The 20,028-nt window shown below is 31.0% G+C and overlaps 1 protein-coding gene across 4 annotated transcripts in view; it reads right to left on the bottom strand.

Moving 5' to 3' along the window:
- Positions 1 to 3,391, bottom strand: part of LOC142323460 (protein DENND6B) — a 43,246-nt gene extending 39,855 nt beyond the window's left edge. For 2 of the 4 annotated variants that reach the window (XM_075363105.1, XM_075363102.1), the window contains exons 1-2: positions 2,863 to 3,391; positions 349 to 392 (exon numbers count right to left, since the gene is read on the bottom strand). The gene's annotated coding sequence lies outside the window, so the exon portion shown is untranslated. The remainder of the gene's footprint in view (positions 1 to 348; positions 393 to 2,862) is intronic. The other 2 variants (XM_075363103.1, XM_075363104.1) reach the window with 2 other exon arrangements.
- Between the last annotated feature and the right edge of the window lie 16,637 nt (positions 3,392 to 20,028).

The raw sequence follows: 20,028 nt of genomic DNA on the forward strand, positions 1-20,028 counted from the left end.
ACCGACATTTCATTACCAGACACAGATTCATTTATATTATATATTGTTCAGTATACAAGATATAAAATGAGTGTTAATTATGTTACTTTTGTACATTTTAGCATTAAGAGCAACATTTTTAAATAATATATTCAATAATGAGATAATTCAATAGAGATTAATCAACATACACATATTTCATCATCAAATATTATTAGCCTGTTAATAATGAAGAGTGGGCTTAAAACTTTATTTCTTGATTTTCACCTAAACTGATGGATGGACTGCAGACAGTAATTTAGAAATAAAATAAAATAATTAAAAATTTCAATAAAGATTAGAAAAAAATAGCTAACAGCACATTCTTACCTTCATTGTGCAAGGGCTTTCTTAATCGAGGACTTTTCCTTCACCTAGAAACATGTACACAGTCATCAATTACTGATTTTGTTTTCATCTAAAACCAGATTAGAAAAAAGACTACAAAGAAGAGGAAGAGCAATAAAATAGTTATATTTCAACTTACGATTAGAACCTGAAATTATTATTACCTTTTATTTAAATTTATAAGGGTAAGAAATTATGAGTACAGTAGAGTAAAACCTTTAATATTATTTTAAGCACACATCATTATAACCGAGTCATAACAATCCAATAGTCAGTAAAATAGTTAAACACCCATTAGTGAGGCCTTCTGAATCTTTTGCTCCTTTCCATATCCACTCACTAGAAAAAAGATTTTTTATTGAAAATCTGAATATTATCTTTCTAGAACTCCATTTTGAAATATTATACATTACACCTCATTAACCGCTCAGATTGTGTTATAACAATAAAGAGGATACACCTTCAGTGTAGAATGCTCGCTTGAAAAGTCAAATCAGAACACCTAACTACAGTGACAGACAATCCCTACATCTACACTTAATGATCATCAACATTAATATAACAATAATGAGTAATGATATCAACAAGATTTTAAGTAAACAAGTTAAATCACAATTCTCTGAATATAAATAGTTTCTAGTCATATTTTCACACTTCTCAAAAAAAGCAATAGAATATTTTTCAAAACGTTAAAATTTTATTCAGATAGTGCAGTATTGTTGCACTATTACAATTTTTGTAAAGGCAGTGATTATTATAGTCGTTATATTCAGGCGACTTTCGAAATTCATCTGAATGAAATAGAATTGTGAATCACTAAATCTAATGACTCAAGGAAATCTTATTAGACAGTATACGTTTTACTACTTTTTCATAATTAAAATTAGGTAGATTTCTACTTACATATGAAAACATGACAGATTAAATTATAGTTTGCATCATAAACTGTACTACAACTAGCAAAGAATATATGCAACCATTAGAAGTATATTGATATGAGAGCAATGAGAAACTCATTTTTGTAACGGTTTGTTATAATCATATGAAAATTGAAATCTCCCAGTGTTAGATATGAGGCACACCTACAATGGCACAGCAGTTTTCAAGAACAAGTCCCATGCCAGAACTTAATGGAAAGTTTGAAGAAGAGTGGTGTACATCTTCTACACAGAGTCATATAAACTGTTAAATATTACTTTGCCAAACCAACCAAAATGCAATCTAATTAATGCAACCCTAAAAATGACCTCTTCATTTTGTTTACCACAAGAACTTTCCATACAGTAAGCATTAATTTCGGAAAAAGCAACTCTCACTATTACAGAGTTTGAACAGATGTTGGTATGGCCAAAGTGACATGAGCAAGACAATTAATTATTATCATATGCAGTTGCTATCTAGTAGTTAATACTAGTGGTCAAAGTTGGTAAATTATATACAAAAACTTACTTCAAACTAATAATAATTCAACACATACAAAAAATATGAAAATGAACATAAAAAATAACACAAAGTCATTAACTGAAGATAGAATTAATATTGAAAATTGATCTAAACAGCTGAATACGAAAATAATAATCAACAAAAATAACTAAACATTTCACTAAAACATAATTTTTGTTTCTTAAGATTTGATAGATGAAAATTAAATCTGCCTTACTGCTGAGAATGATCTGAAGTCAGAATTTTTCCACTGCCCTACATTTTCTTTTTAAAAGCAACAAAATTATAATTTTTTAATCGTTACTAGGCCTAAATGATGTTCATATACATGCAGTATAACATGTAAAGCAGAATATATACATCATGATAGGTGATATCATAATGCATTACACATCAACATTTTATCGTGTCTGGAGGGGGTTAAAACACAAAGCTTGTTTTGCTATGTAACTTTAATAAGAACTTTACTCAGTCCATGAAATAACTCTACTTCTGTTACCAAACAGAACAGTGAAATCTCAATGTATCACAGTATGTAGGCCTAAATGATGGCTTCATAAAATACACCCTAATCTAATTCAAAAGGATTGTTAAAAGGCACTCAAAAGGACTTGATGAATCAAATGATCTCTTGACCTTAATACTATACTAAAGAATATAATTTATTTTACTGATATTTGAATTAATTTTGATATTTTTACATTTTTTACGCATTACCAAATCAAAGATCTATATCCATATCAGGAAGGATATTATAGATAAATGTATTCATTCAGTACTACAGGATGTAATATCACTGATAACTTATTTTCTGCTGCTTTTAAATCTAAATTTCTTTCCTTCAAAACTTGGAAAAATACTAAACAGTGAACAGTTTCATCCTATATACATCAGTAATTGCCAAAAATCTAATAAACAAAAAACTGATTAAGATTATTAAACAAAGCATGCAACTAACAAACATAGAACATGTAAATCATTTTACATAAATGATATCACTCAATTTTTAAGATAAATTTGTTATGATTACATTAATTTTTAAATAGTTATTACCTTGAGATTTAAAGCCCGAAGAAATTTCTGAAAGATAACATTGACACTCCAGGATGAAAGGCTGAAATTGTTTTCCAATTACAACAAACAAATAATTATTTGTAAACACTAATTTGTCACAATCATTTAAAGAATTCGGATAACCTAAAAGGAATAGAGTAACTTAAGTTTGTCACAAATCTTAGAACAAATTACGTAAATTCAGCATACTAGTTTCAATGATACAATAAAATTTAAACAGAGAAGTATGTAACCAATACATCAATTAAATTAGTGGTGGTATATCGTTGCATAATTACCATAATATACGCCTTAATAAATAGTCCATGATATCCATGTAATTTTATTAATTGCCAAATAAATCATGAACAAGGATAATTTAGCAGTATGAAAGGCACACACTTAATTTTATCGTGGCATGCATAATAATAGTATCACATCATTTTGTTCAAAACTGTGCAAACATAAAAACAACGCTCATCCCCTCGTTCCTCTAACGTTGCCCCAGCTGAGCTCGACTACGAATACGAATGCAGGTCTAATTTAGTAATGTTATCGATTATGGCTATCGATACACTTTTACTTTTGACATTACATCGATGGTTATAATGTTGAGAGTACCATTCACTTGCAACAATGAGGAATTTTGTTGTGACGGACGAAAATTTATGAATATATTAATTAGTAGCATATAATATATGGCAGAATTATTTTATGAGTTATATTAAGTATGGTTGAAGTAAATTAATTTTACATAACAGTAATTTTTATTTGTGAAGTCGTCAAATATCGGTAAAACAAATAGGCTGTGGTTTGTCGACATAAAGTTTAAAAAAAAAGTTGACAAATGTTCAATTTCAGTACAGTCAAATTCAAACCAGAAAAAATATTCAAAAAAGGAAATAAATTATAAAATAAACAAATATTTCATTCCGAACAGTAGTTTATATAATGTATCCCAAAATAGTCGTTGCGCTAATCTGCAGGTAACAAAAACTAATTTATACACATCTTACAAATGAAAAAAGTCGGTTATTACTCGATGTCGAAGGGAGTTGCTTACAGCTGATTTAAATCATACCTTACCAACCATAAACAGACATCTTTTATTTCATTTTTCGACAAAAACACTATCATGAAATGTAGGCCTTCTGTTCAAGATATAGATGACATCAATCATGTTCTCATTCAAAATTCCACCAAAGCAAACTATTGATAAGATCTTCAGCATCAAGAACTCTTGATAAATCGGCTGGATTACATTTCGAGGGTACGCGATTCCAGTTCTCTACATGAGTATTTATCTTGAATTTCGTTTACCCTATTTGCTACAAACGTTTTCCATGACGAAGGACATTTATTTAACCAAGCGATATTTGAATATGCCCATAGGTAGATTCGATCAAAGGTGAGATTAATGACATCAAGAATTTTTGATGTCAATCGCGAAAGTAATACAGCTCCGCACAGTTCTAACCTCGAAAGTGATATTAGTTTCAGAGCAGCTACCTACGATTTTACACATAATAGTTTGACTGTAACGTTTCCGTCATTGTCTGTGGAACGTATATGTAAAGAAGCACCATATGCCCTTTCAGAGGCGTTCGAAAATCCGTGTAATTATAAGTTACAACATTTGTTATTATTTGTCGACTAGCCTGTCGATTTTGATTTTGTTCACGGAGGATAGACGCTGATGAATATTTTTCCATGATTGCTCTAAGAGTTCAGGTAAGGGATTATCCCATCCAAGGTTTTCTTGCCAAATTCGCTGCATAAATATTTTACAACTGGAGCTAGCAGTCCCAGAGGGTCAAAAATTGATGCGATAATAGCTAAGAAGTTTCTTTTAGTGGATCTCGCTTGAAAATATTTATCTTTAGTGCCAATTCCACAGACAGATTGAAGTTGATCACTGGTTGATAGCCACAGCAATCCAAGTGTTTTAACTGTATCGCTGCCACCAATGTTTAATGAATGCAGCGTTTCTCTCAATTCCATTGGGATTACTTCTAAGAGTTCCTTATTATTTGTTGATCACATACGAAGTGGGAATCCACCAGCACTTAATAGTTCCTGGACATAATGTTGCAGCCTTATGGCTGGATCCACGGTTTCTGCGCCAGAAATACAATAATCGACGTAAAAGTAACGTACAAGGATTTCAGCTCCATCTGGGTTGGAAGTCGAGAGTTACAGCGTTCAAGTCCTAGTAAAGCCAGATATTTTTACATGGATTTGAATACTAGATCGTGGATACCGGTGTTCTTTGGTGGTTGGGTTTCAATTAACCACACATCTCAGGTACGGTCGAACTGAGAATGTACAAGACTACACTCATATATATCATCCTCATTCATCCTCTGAAGAATTATCTAAACGGTAGTTACCGGAGGCTAAACAGGAAAAAGAAAGAAAAGCTCCATCTGGGTATCGATGGGATAATTCAATTGCAAGTTGCTGTAGGCATCTTGTTGCCAGAAATGGCGCCGATGATGTACCACATGTAACCGTGGTTAGCTGGTATCCACGAACTAATTTATCAGTATTTTATTTCCACAGTATGCGCTGAAAATTATGATCCCGAGGATCCGTATCTGTCTACATTTTATTGAAATCTACAATAAAGGCAATTTTATGTGTTCGAAATCGAAGCATAATCGAGCACAGATCTTGTACTGGGCCGACTCGAAGAATGTTATTTAATGATATGTTATTGCTTGACTTACAAGAAGCATCGAAGGCAACTCGTGTCTTTGTTGAAGTGCTAGCTTTCTTAAATACCGCATGATGAGATAAGTAATATACGGTCTGGTTTTCCTTAGTTGGTTCGGCGACTTGCATATGACCTAGAATTTCGTATTTCTTTAGGAATTGATGGTAATCTTGTTTCAGTTTCCTTTCTAGAAATTGTAACCTGGCCATCGCCATTGATTTAGATTAAAGAAAATGGATCTTGACAAAAGGGTAGTCTTGCAATAAAACATCCGTTTATATCGCGTTGTATTTTCTTTAAAATGTTATTCGCAAAGTTTTTCTTCCTGCGACCACGGAGGTGAGGTGATTTCTTCAATTTGCCAGAATCTTTGTTCATCCAATGACGTGTCATGACGAATAAATAAACTGATTGTAAGGCTCGTAGTATGAGTTTGTATTATATTCAACACTTATTAGCCACCAAAATTCGGTGTTTTGTAAAAATATATAAGTTCCTTCGCGAGTTAACTGTTCCATGTGTAAAATTTTCATGGAGACCTGAACCCCTCAATCAATTCGTTGTGGGAAGTTAAATATTGGATCAGCAAGTTTAATTTTAGTAGGAACGTTCCAATGTTTAAAATCTATATGAAGTAAGTCTGTTGTAAATTTTGGTAGTATGTTAGAATTAATATTGATGAAGAAATTAGACTGAGTGGATTCAATTTCTATAGGGAAGCTATGTTTAGAGTTTGATATCAAACTGTTAAAAGATTCAATAGGAACTGAGTTTTTGGAGCGTCTCAGTTTCAAACGTTGTACTAAGTCTTCAGTAGCAAAATTTATCTGCGAGCCATTATCTAAGATTTCTCGACATATCTGAAAATTACTAGAACTGTCCCGCACTTTTACGAGTGCATTCGCTAGCAATATTTCGGGTTGCTTCCATTTTTTAGCGTAGCAACCCGTTTTGACTTTGTAATGGTTTGATTGCTTGCTGTCAGCATTTGATTGTGAATTTGAATTGCATTCGACATGAGCTTTGTTAAAATGAAGACTTATGTAATGTCGTGCATTACATTAAAAACAAGCGGTAGTCGATTTACATTCCTTGAATTTATGATTGGATTTCAAACAGTTAGTGCACAAATTGTTACGTTTAGCTATGTAATATCGTTCGTTTGGTTTCAAAGACAGGTATTTCGGACATTTATAAATGACATGAGGCCCCTTGCATGTTACACAATTATGAGTACTTGACATGTACAATAACTTAATAGGTTTAGACGGAGACTTATTTTTGTTAGCCTTACATGATGGCACGCTTGAATCGTCGTTGTCGTCACTGCTATTTATAATAATTTGCTTTGTCTGACATTTTTTCTAAAAATTTAATTAATCTATTTAAATTAGGAATTTCTTGATCGTCGCAATTAGATCCATATTGAGTTTGAGTAGATAGATCGACCCTATCAAGAACAATCTAAGCCAAGAGAAACTCTTTCAATGGTACTTCTATATCAATGCTCTTATAGCCTCATGATTGCTTGTTAATTCATTAAGTGCCTTAATTCGACTGATGAAGCCTTATTAGCTTCGATAAAGTCAAAAGAGCTTTGACATGCCTAGAAACAACTACTTTTTTGTTGTTATAACGACCGCATAATAATTTGTATGCATTATTAAAATTAGCGTCCGTTATCGGAATATTTTTAATAACTTGTTTTGCTTTTCCTTCGAGTGAAGCGAGAAGATAATGAAATTTCTGGATGTTCGATAAAGAATTTACACTCAATTTTAAACTTTCGAATGTATTTTTAAAATGGTACCACTGCGAATAATCGCCATTAAAACATGGTAACTTTATTGTTGGTAAGTGAATAGGGAACTGCTCTTTAATGGTTACCGAATCTGATACGCTAAATGAATGATTGAGCTCTTGTTTGATTCGTTCTATTCCTAATACTTTTTCTAACTTAAATGTTACGTTATCATAAAAATCTTCAAACTGTGCCCTGTAGTTTCAGTGTTCGTCCTAATCGTCATTCAATTATAAATAAATCTGTATGGAGTACGCTTACCATACGTCCGAGATTAGCCCGGACAGTCCTGGTTTTTTAGTGCTGTCCGGGGTTTGAGAATTTTATGACTGGCGAGGAATTTTTTTAATTTTAGACCTATATGTTCGACATCACATTTTACCACGGTAGGTGGTTTTCTAAAATCATTTCTACTAAAGTTGGTGTTGTGGTGCAACAAGTGCCAGAGAGTGGAGCGTTTTTAGGGGAAAGCCTAGTGCAGATATGTTTATAAGATATAGTGATCTAAATAATAAAATATTTAGACATTGTTTCTTTTTAACCAAAATTCATGTACATTCTATATATGTCTGTACGTTTTGGAGATTGACTTTTCACGATAGTTTTATTTTTTTACTAAAGTAAACCTTGGCAGTTTTTACTAATTTGTCCTAACATTGCAGAAGAACAGCTGAACAATGATTTGTAATCAAGAATTACCTTAAACCTGATTGATATTTAGATATTTATTTTAAAACATGATAGAGGAACTGCAGCTGTTATGATAATTTTTTTTATTTCTAGTTACTTAGGAAGAAATTGTACTTAGGTAGAAAAAATAAATCAATAAAATAATTATAATCATATATATATATGTCATTTGCTATGAACAAAAGATTGAATGCGACAAGATACGAGATGCATGTCCCACAAAATGGCATTGACATTCTCAAGAAAACAGCATTTCATGCCGGGCTTAGTAAAGAAAGTGAGGGCTGAAACAATTGCCCATCATCTTCTACACAGAGTAGGCCAAGCCCACTAAAACACTGGAAATCTTTCAGCTCTACAAGCAACCCCTTCACTCCGTTCACCACTGGGACTGGTCGCATATGTAAAATCATTATTCTTAATGAAATAGAAAGCAATTGTACCTCTTATCTCTTTTGCGCTTTATATTCATCACTACATCGTGATTATGACAGATTATTTAATTCAATAACCGAAGTTACAACTTCTGCTAGGTCACAGAAAATGATTCGCGAAATGTACCTCACAGTTGGGAACAGTAACATCATGTGTTCCATAGAGTACTCTTTTACCAGCATTAAATCGAATGAAGGGAATGAACATGTAATTAGATTATACATAGCTGATTGGTATTAGCGCATTATATACTTTGCTTCTACTTACTAAAAATGTAATTAATTCTTATAATGTAATATCATTGCAGATGTAAAATAGTTAATTAAAATTATTTGTTTTAAATAATTAAATGTTTTATTAAATTTAAATAAAGCATTGTTTCAATTTAAACATATTGTCAGATTGTGAAATAACACTGTCTACGCAAAATTTGTATCTAACATGTTACAAAAGTTTCTTTACTGTAATTTGGGTGCTGATCTCCAATATGCCATTGAAATTGTGTTACTGTGTTAAGGTTTTACATAAATCATAAATTTGTAATGTTTTTTTGTAATAAATTCATTTTGATCAACTACTCATTACAATTCAGAATAGTTTCTGTATTTTTACTTTTAAACAGTATGCACACATGGTTAATAAAGAAAAAAGAAAAGTATGTGTACATTGTATCATGAAAGTAGACATGTATGATATCATACATACATCTGTTGTTGCCATTACAGAGCTTAAAATTTTATTCAGTCTAGCTTCAATTGTCTATACTGTGTGTTGTGTTCACACAGTTGTTAGTGTTTTGCTATATTTTCATAAATTCTTTATAATACTGAAGAGATTTTTTCTCATTTTTATTTGCTACATGGCCTCTGTAAAAGTTTGTGGATACTCAAATAATCCAGACAGTTATTGTTACATTAGAGGTAAATGTACGCATAAATCTCAAAGAAAAACTTATTTATGAATCGATAAAAACTGCCTGTTAATTTTGATTGCGCAATCAGGGATCAAGATAAAATCTGGGTGCCTCATGTTATTTTTATATCGTGCTCAGTAACTGAACGGTTCAACAGGAAACGACAAGCCCTGTTATTTATCATGCATTAGCTGCATGGAAGTCCTTCAGAGATGTAGTTGGTGTTTTAAAGCAACAGAAAAGATGAAAATTATGTTTATGGTTAATAAACTGTTTAAAAACTACAAATATTTAGTATGTAGGATGTCATTAAAAATTCATTTCCTACAGTCTCACCTAGACTTTTTTCCTGAAAATTTGTGCTCTGTCAGTGATGAGCAGGGAGACCATTTCTGTCAGCATCACTACCAAGGAAAATGGGATGCTAGAATGATTGATGACTGTTGTTGGTTTTTATTTAGAGAAACTGATAAAAGATCGTACAAGCAAGAAAACAATTGTCAACTTATTTTAAAAATTTAGTTTCAAGGATTTAATCGTTTAAATACTGTATTGAATATATTTCAATTCATCTGTATTTGAATAACAAAAACTTAGCTGATTTAAACAAATTATAAATGAATACACAAAAATAATAACTTTTTTGAAATATCGGTATGACACTGATTATGCATTTTTGGTAAATAAATCGTATGTATCTAAAAATGCAATGTATTACACAAAATTTTATAAGTTTTGAATTCAGCACCCAATATTTGTTAAAATCACCATGCCCAATTCTAGATGTGTTTTTTTTAATATTTTGCTGCGTTTTAAAAATTGTATTAGACATTTACAGTACTTACTTTTTATTCAATCCATATTTGAAACTGCAGTTGATAGTCACTTTAACTAAAATTTTCTTTATCTTCCATAATCATTTTCCGCTTTTAATATTACATTTGAGAATCAGTAACCATTTTTTTTTTGTCACAGCTTCCATGAATTTAAAAGTACTCCCGGTACAGAACCTACAACTCAAAATCACTTGGCAAAAAGATTAGTAATGCACTTAATATGAACTGTTCAATTTTTTTTTTTTTTTTTTTTTAGTCGGTGAGAGCCCGACAAAACATGGTTGTGTCGGGCTCTCACCGATTAAAAAACCTCCCCCTTAGGGAGGAGGACCCTATTAGGAATTGGGATCGCGGACGCGACTTAACTAACTAATAATAAAATAATAGCTACATTGTACCTGAAAAAAAAATACACAGCATATACAAAATTAAAATCTACTTTCATAAAACTTAATTTACATTGCTTATCTTATTTTGAACCTGAAACAGAAACATACACAAAAGTACACATAAAAAATTCCCTACAGGAAAGTTCCTATCAGGGGACTCTACTGGGACTAGGCATTGGGATCGTGGACGCGACTTAACTAACTAATAATAAAATATTATCTACATTGTACCTGAAAAAACATACACAGCATATACAAAATTTATATCTATTTTCATAAAACTTAAGTTACACTGCTTATCTAAGTAATTTTAATGTAAAATTTATGTTGAACCTGAAACAGAAACATACACAAAAATAGACATAAAAAATTACCTAAAGGAAAGTTCCTATCAGGGGACCCTACTGGGACTAGGCACCTACCGCGATCATATAAGGATATTATACTATCACCTTAAAAACTACACAATCTATTTTTAACATGAAAATTTATAATATTAAACAATAATAACAAAAGTAAGTACCTTTAGTAGAAAATTATCCTACAATAAAAGGGAGTACCACAATGTAAGGAGGGCCACTTACATGGCAGCTCTCCCTTAGAATATTAAATGAACCGTTGAGTTACCTGAAACAAAAGAAAATAAGACAAATTCAATCAGCGGTTGTGAAATTAATTTGTTTTGTTTTAGTTATTAAATTGATTTCATGCATGATAGCACTGAACTTTTTCTAACAAAAATATTTATTAGGAATGATTAGGTGGTCCATTTTTACTCCTTAAATATTTAACCTGAGGTAGAAGTATTTATATAGACATTTTTTACAGAAATAGAATCGCTAGCTAGGTAAGTACACAAGAAAAGCTATACCCTCCTCCAGACTAGATAGATACAAAGAACACTGAATTTTTTACGGACCCCGCATTGTTAGATATCCATTGAGAAATCATTGAAAAACACCCTTTTAATAGGTCAAGGTGGAGGAAAATAAAGGAAAAAAGTGGAAGTTAGAAGGTTAGAAAGGAATAATCCACAGAAGATTGGTAAAACAAGACAACTCGCTCAAAAATATTCTAAGTCCCTTTTAAGGCAGCAAGGATTCCTCTCGTACAACATCAGAGCGCTTTACCAAGAATAGATGCAAAAACACTATTCTGAATTAAGGTTCACTGATGTAGATGGTAACAAATCTATATCGCATCCAGGAATGTGTGTTATATGAATCTACTTGGCCGAGCTAAAATTTTCAGCTAAGAATAATGTTGAATAGTAACAAAAATTGATACAGGATATCTGTATACCACCTGATCCTTTTACTAATTTTTATATTATTTTTTTAAAAATCATACTTAATATTTTAATAGAACGAAATGCATCATTTATTTGCTTATTATTTTTTTACAGCTTTATATAGGTTTCCACTTGCTTTGATTGCTCGTATTTAAAATTTATGAAATATTTATGTGCCATCTACTTTATAAGTATATTCAACAAATTTTGACAAAGAGGTGCAAGCATGATTTCATTAAATTTTCAAACCCCCATCAGGCAAGAGATTCATTGCCAAAGTAAGCAAAACAATAAAGGACTAATCAGAATTTCCATTGTCAAAAAAGAAAAAACTTGTGAAACCACTTCTAAATTTTTACACTGTATATTTTCTATTAAAATAATACGTTGAATGAAGATATTGCTTTGTTTCATCTACCAAAACCCATTCTCTATCTGTAAACATACATAAAATTAATTTTTATTATAATTAAAAGTTTGGGGGTATCTAAGTGAAAAGATGACTGTCACGACAAATAATTTGATTCTTATTTCATTTATTTTACACGATGAAATCAAACAAAATCAGTTGATTTTCATGGCTATTCTTTACATTATAAAAGAATAATTGTAGTCTACAAAAAGAATAATTGAGTTAAATTATAAGTATATGTTGTATTTCAATTTTATTAACAATGATGAAAAAAAATCAAATGATGTACTGTTAACTGATAAATACTCAAAATACTATTAGAAAGGTTAAAAATATGAATAAGAGTCTTCTTGAAATATCGTAAGCCAAGAAATGTACATAATAAGCTTATGAAGTTTCATTGCTGTAAATAACAAAATTCATAAAAATTTGTATAAATATATATATATATATATATATATATATACATTTATATATATATAAAATTTAACATTATATGAAATATAAACAACCTAAACACAGTAATTAGATTATTTATACTTGCCTTATTTATTTCCAATAACCGGTTTGAGCAGTATCTTACACCTTCACTTGCTATTAAATTCTATCTTATTCTTTTTAATTTATTTTTATTATTTTTGTGTAAATTATAAATATTTTCACAAGTACATTTATGTTCATTTTTTTTTGCCTTCGGTCATTTGACTGGTTTTTGACAGCTCTCCAAGATTCCCTATCTTGTGTTAGTCGTTTCATTTTGGTATACGTTGTACCTGTACAATAGGGTACGTTGTGTACCCTATTTATGTTTGTAATATCATTTAAAATTTCACAATAGATAACATTATAATTTATTATAAAAAAGAGATATCATTAAAACAAATACGTTTTATTGTAATAAAAATAGAATTTAATACATACTGGAGATGCAGGGTACTGCAAAAAACAGTCAGTGGAAATTAATATGGCAAGTTTAACTTAACTAATTACCGTGTTTTGGTGGTTTATATTTCAAATAAAATATTTATCAGAGACAAATTAGGCATTGACCTGATACTGGCATTTCTTGATATGTAACGCTATTAAGTTTCTTTTCTTTATTATACTGTTGTTTCCTTTATTGCATTTATGTTGTAATTTGCCACACAAAATTTCTGTGTTTCGCATGACATTTAATGCCAGATCTACCTAAAATTTTTTAAAAATTTAGAAATAAAAGTAACTGCAGTAACAAAAGAGAAAGTTACCTATCAATGATGTAAACTGGAGTCTAAACTAATGGCCTGACCCTCTCTTTTTCTGTTTAGCCTCTGGAACCACCATAAGGTATTACTTCAGAAGATGATATGTATGAATGCAAATTAAGTGTAGTTTTGTTCAGTCTCACATCGTCTATTCCTGAAATATGTGGTTAATTGAAACCTTACCGTGAAAGAACACTAATATCCACAATCTAGTATTCAAATCCATTTAAAAGTCTTTATTAGGATTTGAACCTTAGAACTCTCTACTTTGAAATCATTTGACTTGCAATGACGAGTTAACCACTAGACTAACCACAGTGGGCTAATTCCCTGACCTTGGCCCCTGGCCCCTGGTACAGGGCAAGTGATAATGGCTGGTTGAATTCACAGAGTGAGTAGCTCCATTACTTGGTTGCTCTAACTGAAGCTAAACATTACATAAACGGATGGAGTCTTAATAAATACTAGTATTATCATGAAATTATATGGTGTAGTAAAGAATTAGTAGTACCTTAATATTTTACCATTTCGCAACACAGCTTTACATTTATCGCCACGGCTAATCCAAAGATCAAATCCATCGAGCAGCTGAAAGAATCGGTCGATATGGTAATCGGAAGAAATAGGATGCAGCATGAAGTGAAGAGTTGATGAGATGTGGAATGTAATCTGGTAATCTGTATTACTTCAAGTCTCATTTTTATTTATAGTTTGTAAATTTTTGTAGTGAGGAAGATAACGTTAATTTCACACTTGATCTTGATCGCACTTCAATTTCACACTTTATTTACACCAATCACTTATTTCCCACACAATTTCAAAATAAATATGTAAAAATAAATTAATTACACACTAAAAACCAGGATCAGTTCATGCCTTTTTAATATAAAGGCAAATATATTACATATAAAAATGATTAAATTTTGAAGTAATTTGGATTACTGTTATGCTAGATGGAGTATTTCAAATAATCATTCTACTTTTGATTTTACCACCAAAAAATGGTTAATTTTGCTAGTAAGTTCATTTTTTTAATAAAAAAATAAGCAAATAAAATGAAATAATTTATTATGGCACCTCTAAAATCAGCTGACCCTGGTTTGAAAAAATTAAACTAACATGCAAGCATGCATCTTCTTTGAAGCAGGTGGCTGCACGCTGATTGGGGAAAGCAAAAGGGTATTCAAGATTTAAAATATTTCAAAATTAAAAAAAAATAAAATTGTTAAAACTGTAATTAGATATAAAAATGCTCTAACCTTCAATTTGATTAACACCTACCAAAAAAATTTAAGAAAAAGCTTATGTAAAATAATATATATCAAATAAAAAAATATATATATAAAATAAACATATATTATATCCTACATGAACCAGATTTAAAAGCTGCATTTAATTAAGAAATTGTCACTATATATTTACTTATTTTTTTAATTTCTTGAACTTATTTAAATGATTAATTTTGTCAATGAAATGAATAAAATTAAAATAATTTACAAAAAAGGTAATTTTAAAAACCCACTCATTAATATTTCAAATAAAATTTTATAAAGCAATTTAAACTAAAAAAAGGAATTTTTATGTGATTAAATTTAAAATTAAAATATAAATTTAAATTATAAAATTTAATTTTTTATGAATTTAAATTGATTTATAAGGAGGACTTCAGCCACTGGTAGCGAACTGATGAGCTGAAAAGACAAAGAAACATAATAAACATAGAATAATTGTAAATATTATGAATAAAATATTTTTAAAATTATCATATTTATATATCACCCCTCCCCTGATTCCTGACTGATATACTGTAATAGTTCCTTGATGGTTCTCTGCAGAAGACCAGTATACTTCTAATACTGTTTGATGGTGTCAAAAATAGATTTATATAACATTAGATGGTTAGGGTGAGATAAAGATCTTAGGGTGTTATATTCATAAATTTGTTTATATGTAGATAATCAAAGGGACATTTTAGAATTAATTTTGTTGTTAAATATGGTTATTTATTTAAGAAATTACTTAGTGTAATTATAAAATAAAAACGAATCCACAAAGAAAATAAGATGCGAGGCTGTTTTACATACACAGATCAAATAAGATTGAAAAAGCCAATATTATGAATTAGCAAATCACAAAATTCTGCTTATTTAAAAAAAAATTGCAGTAAAAATAATAAACTTAAAAGTGATGAAATTGTATAAACAGCCTGTTAAGTGGTTTATATACACTCTTCCTTAAAAACAATTATAATTTAACCTCTTTGAAGACAAATTCTAATTTAATACTTGAAAATTGTTTTGTATTACATATAAATTTAGATATTCAACTCAAATACAGCAGAATGAATGATATACATAAAATACCCAACAACTAAACTTAAATTAGTATAATTAATATCAGTAAGTTAATGTTAGTAAAAAATAATTTATGATTAAACAGTTATATTTCTAAGCTACATAAAAATAACATGCAATTACTAGCTACATAACAAGTACATACAATTACAAGCTACCTAAATATTTTATGTGTATTATTAAAATTACTGTATATGAGCCAACAAAACCATGTAAACATAATTTGTATATGAAATATACATATTACAAACATTAATCTCTCCAAAGAAGTTAAAGTTAAAAATTTAATTAAAAGGTTAGGAAAATAATGCTTATTAATATTTTTGAAAAATTGTATTACATTACATTAAAAAACCGACAATTCATGTAAAGAACAAAATTACAGCTTATTACTTGCTATTATGAAAATAAATGGAACCTTTACAGTATATGGTCATTTGACTACTTGCTTAAAGGCATGAATACAAACTGGGATTGTATTTTTCTTCCTGTATGAAGTTTTACTAACGGCTATACATAATTAAATAAATTCAGTAAAATAATTGTAACTGAAAAGAAAAAGCAGAGTAAAAAATTGTAAATGATTTCAATGAAGAAATTATTTGAAATAATTGGCTAACTTTTTGATATGAATGTAGTGACAAGGCAGGTATATGACACCAGTACTTTAACCACTAAAGTACCTAACCTAACAAAGTTAAGAATTGCATAAAAAATATATTAAAGCATAGACTAAGATTCATTTAGAAGAAAAATGAGTAATTAAAAATATGCCCTTATTTTTTCTTTCTACCTAGTCACCTGTATAATCAGAATAAATAAAAAATTTGCACCTGCTTGAAAATTAAACTTTTTTGATTGTATTACAGTATTCAGAAATTTGTGTAAGGTTGGCAATTCACTAAACATTAATGGATCAAATGAAAATATTGAAAATGGATTAGAACAAGTTTTATCTGGATTACAATATTCTGTTGGTATTTAATAGTGAACTGAAAGAATTAAAATAAATTTAGGCAAAAAATTAAAATGGATCGGTTGATTACACAATGAAATAGCTTTACAAAAGATTTCTTTATCAGGTTACAATCGAGAGGCCCAAAAATGAATGCAGTTAACTACAACTGACGTCCAGGAAAAATTAGTATTATAGGAAACAAAAATAAATTTTATCTTTAATTAAGGTAAAAGATGATTTATTATTATAAACTCTTGAGAAATAAATGAAGAATACCTCTGCAATAATGGAAAATATTTGTAAAAGTGATATTTGGCTTTTATTTCTAGAATTTTCTAGAGAATTACAGAAAAAAGAAATTGAACAACATAGATGTGAAAATGTGTGGATGTCCAATAAGATTTGGTTCAATGATTTTCTATGAAAAAAGATTCAGATTGTTCTAGTGGGGAAATAACACAATTATGATCTGAAAAAACTAAAAAAGAATAAGTGCATTTTAAATATGATGATATAGGACTGCACATTATTCTTTTCCTAAGTCAAAATACAAACTGTTCCTTAATACAGTTTCTAAAAAATATTTCCTAATAATTATAGTGTTCCATACATCAAACAATAAAATTTGATAGTTCCTGCGAGATATTCATTGTACTAAGGTATTTATACTTATTTTCAGTAGACATTAAAGGTAGCCAAGCACACGAAAAAACATGTCTATTCAGTACACATAAATTACATTACTATTTATACAAATAATGTATCCAGATGTAATATAAAACATAGGCAATTCCTATAAAATTATTGAAAATATTAATACATTTTATAGCATTTTCTTGAATAAAATTCATTTTAGTTCCTACATAAAATTCATCGGTATGGTAATGGCACCTATAGATGACATACCACCTAAAGATGACAGTGTCTCATAACCTTTCAAAAAACAAGAGTTTTAAAAAAGTAGCGGGAATTTTATTTATTGCATTGACAACACTGATTCTTCTCCCTGGAGACAACATAACAAAACAATCAAACGCCATTTTGGTTTCCATAATACGGTCTTGTTTATGTTTGTGGTTGTATCATTTGCTGTTTTCGCTTCAATTCTAGTGATTTGGTTAAGGTAAGTGTATTTACTATTTAAGTTTTTTAATCTCGATATTTATCGCAAAGATATACCTAAATAAGTTTTTGTCATTGTTAGACTTAATTTCACAACAAAGCGCTTTGCACAGTCATTTTGGTTATGGGTTGGGGTTGCAAAGGCGGTTTCATGTTTAGGTTCCTTAAAAGGCGCAGTTTCCTAAAGATGATCGTATTGTCATCTTAAAGTTTTTTAGCCCCGATTGATGCTTCAGTGCTATAGAAGTTAAAAAATAAAAAGAATATGTGGGATTTTTATTTCGGTGCAATAGTTGTCCAGGAACCTTAAGCTGACAGCTATGTCATCCTTAGGTTCTTAGCGTGTCATCTTTAGGTTATGCATACGATCCCTAATTAACTTTTTATTTTTTTAGGTGAATGAAGACGATGCCTCCCACAAAAATTCTGCAGTATGATGAGGAAGTTATGACAAAAGCCCTGGATGACGTGATGCGTGGGGTACCTGTGTACGCGGCTGCTAAGAAGTACAAAATACCCCGCTCTACACTTCGGAGCAAGGTCAAAGGGATCAACCCAATATCAAGAAAAATGGGAGCCCGTACGGCTTTTACGGCGGATGAGGAACTGAAAATTGAGGAATGGGTCCTTGAATTAGCGAGAAAAGGATTTCCCGTTTCGAAAGAAACCTTTTTAATAAGCATGCAAAGATTAGCCGCTCAATTAGGGAAGGACATTTTCCGTGATAAGGTTCCATCCAAAAAGTGGTATGGCAGTTTTATGAGTAGACACCCTCGGATTTCTAATCGCGTTGCCCAAAATTTAACAAAGAGCATGAGCTCAATAACAAACGAGCAATTAGACGGCTGGAAGAATGACGTTTATACGTATTTAGAGGGAAACGGATTGGCGAGCGTCTTGGATGACCCCAAACGCGTATTTAACGCTGATGAGACAGCATTTTTCTTGCAACCAAAAGCCGGAAAAGTTATGGCTGAACGCGGTTGTAAAAATATTTATCAAGCGGTTGGTAATGACGAGAAAGAGTGCATTACAGTTCTCTTTACGGGCAATGCTAATGAAGATCTTGCACCACCCTTGGTAGTCTTCCGTTATACGCGTATTCCGCTCCATATCACCGTAAATGTGCCTACATCATGGGCTATAGGAAAAAGTGAGCAGGGATGGATGACCTGCGCAATTTTTTATGAGTACATTGGAAACCAGTTCATTCCATGGCTGGAAAAAGAAAGGATAGTGCGGCCAGTACTATTTTTTGTCGATGGCCACGTCTCCCATCTATCTATGGAGGTTAGTCAGCTTTGCAGCCAAAATGACATCGTTTTAGTGGCGTTATACCCCAACGCCACCCATTTGCTGCAACCGATGGACGTCTCCGTATTTCATACGCTGAAAGCTTCGTGGAAGGAGAAAGCTTTACAACATCGATTAAGCGGTGGTGAAGTGTCAAAAAGTAATTTTTGCGCCTTACTTAATCAACTTTTATTGGATGTGTATCGGTCAGAAATTTTGACAAATGGGTTCAAAAAATGTGGGTTGGTGCCCTGGAACCCTTTGGAAGTCACTGTTAGGCCTGGTGCGCCACCGAAGGCAACTGAACCCAATACAGAAACTAATTTGTGCTGTCCTAATTGTATTCCGTGGCTGAAGACAGTAATCGGGGCAGAAAAAATTGCTTCTTTTAGTGGGGATAAAGATTCCATCCCTGTTACCGACCATTCCCTGTACGAGCTATGGAAGAAGGTGACAACAGGATTAGAAAAAAATACTGTGACTATTTTGGAAGCCCCTTTAGCAAATGCTGTTGAAGACGGAATGGAAATTTCTGCTCCTTTGGAAGTTTCTGCTCCTTTAGATCCTGTTGAAGACGGAATGGAAATTTCTGCTCCTTTGGAAGTTTCTGCTCCTTTAGATTCTGTTGAAGACGGAATGGAAATTCCTGTCCCTTTGGAAGTTTCTGCTCCTTTAGAGGCTTCGGGTTCTTTAGAAGTTTCTGTTCCTTTAG

The sequence above is a fragment of the Lycorma delicatula genome, chromosome 4, assembly GCF_047948215.1.
Source record: "Lycorma delicatula isolate Av1 chromosome 4, ASM4794821v1, whole genome shotgun sequence".
Classification (NCBI taxonomy): Eukaryota; Metazoa; Arthropoda; class Insecta; order Hemiptera; family Fulgoridae; genus Lycorma; species Lycorma delicatula.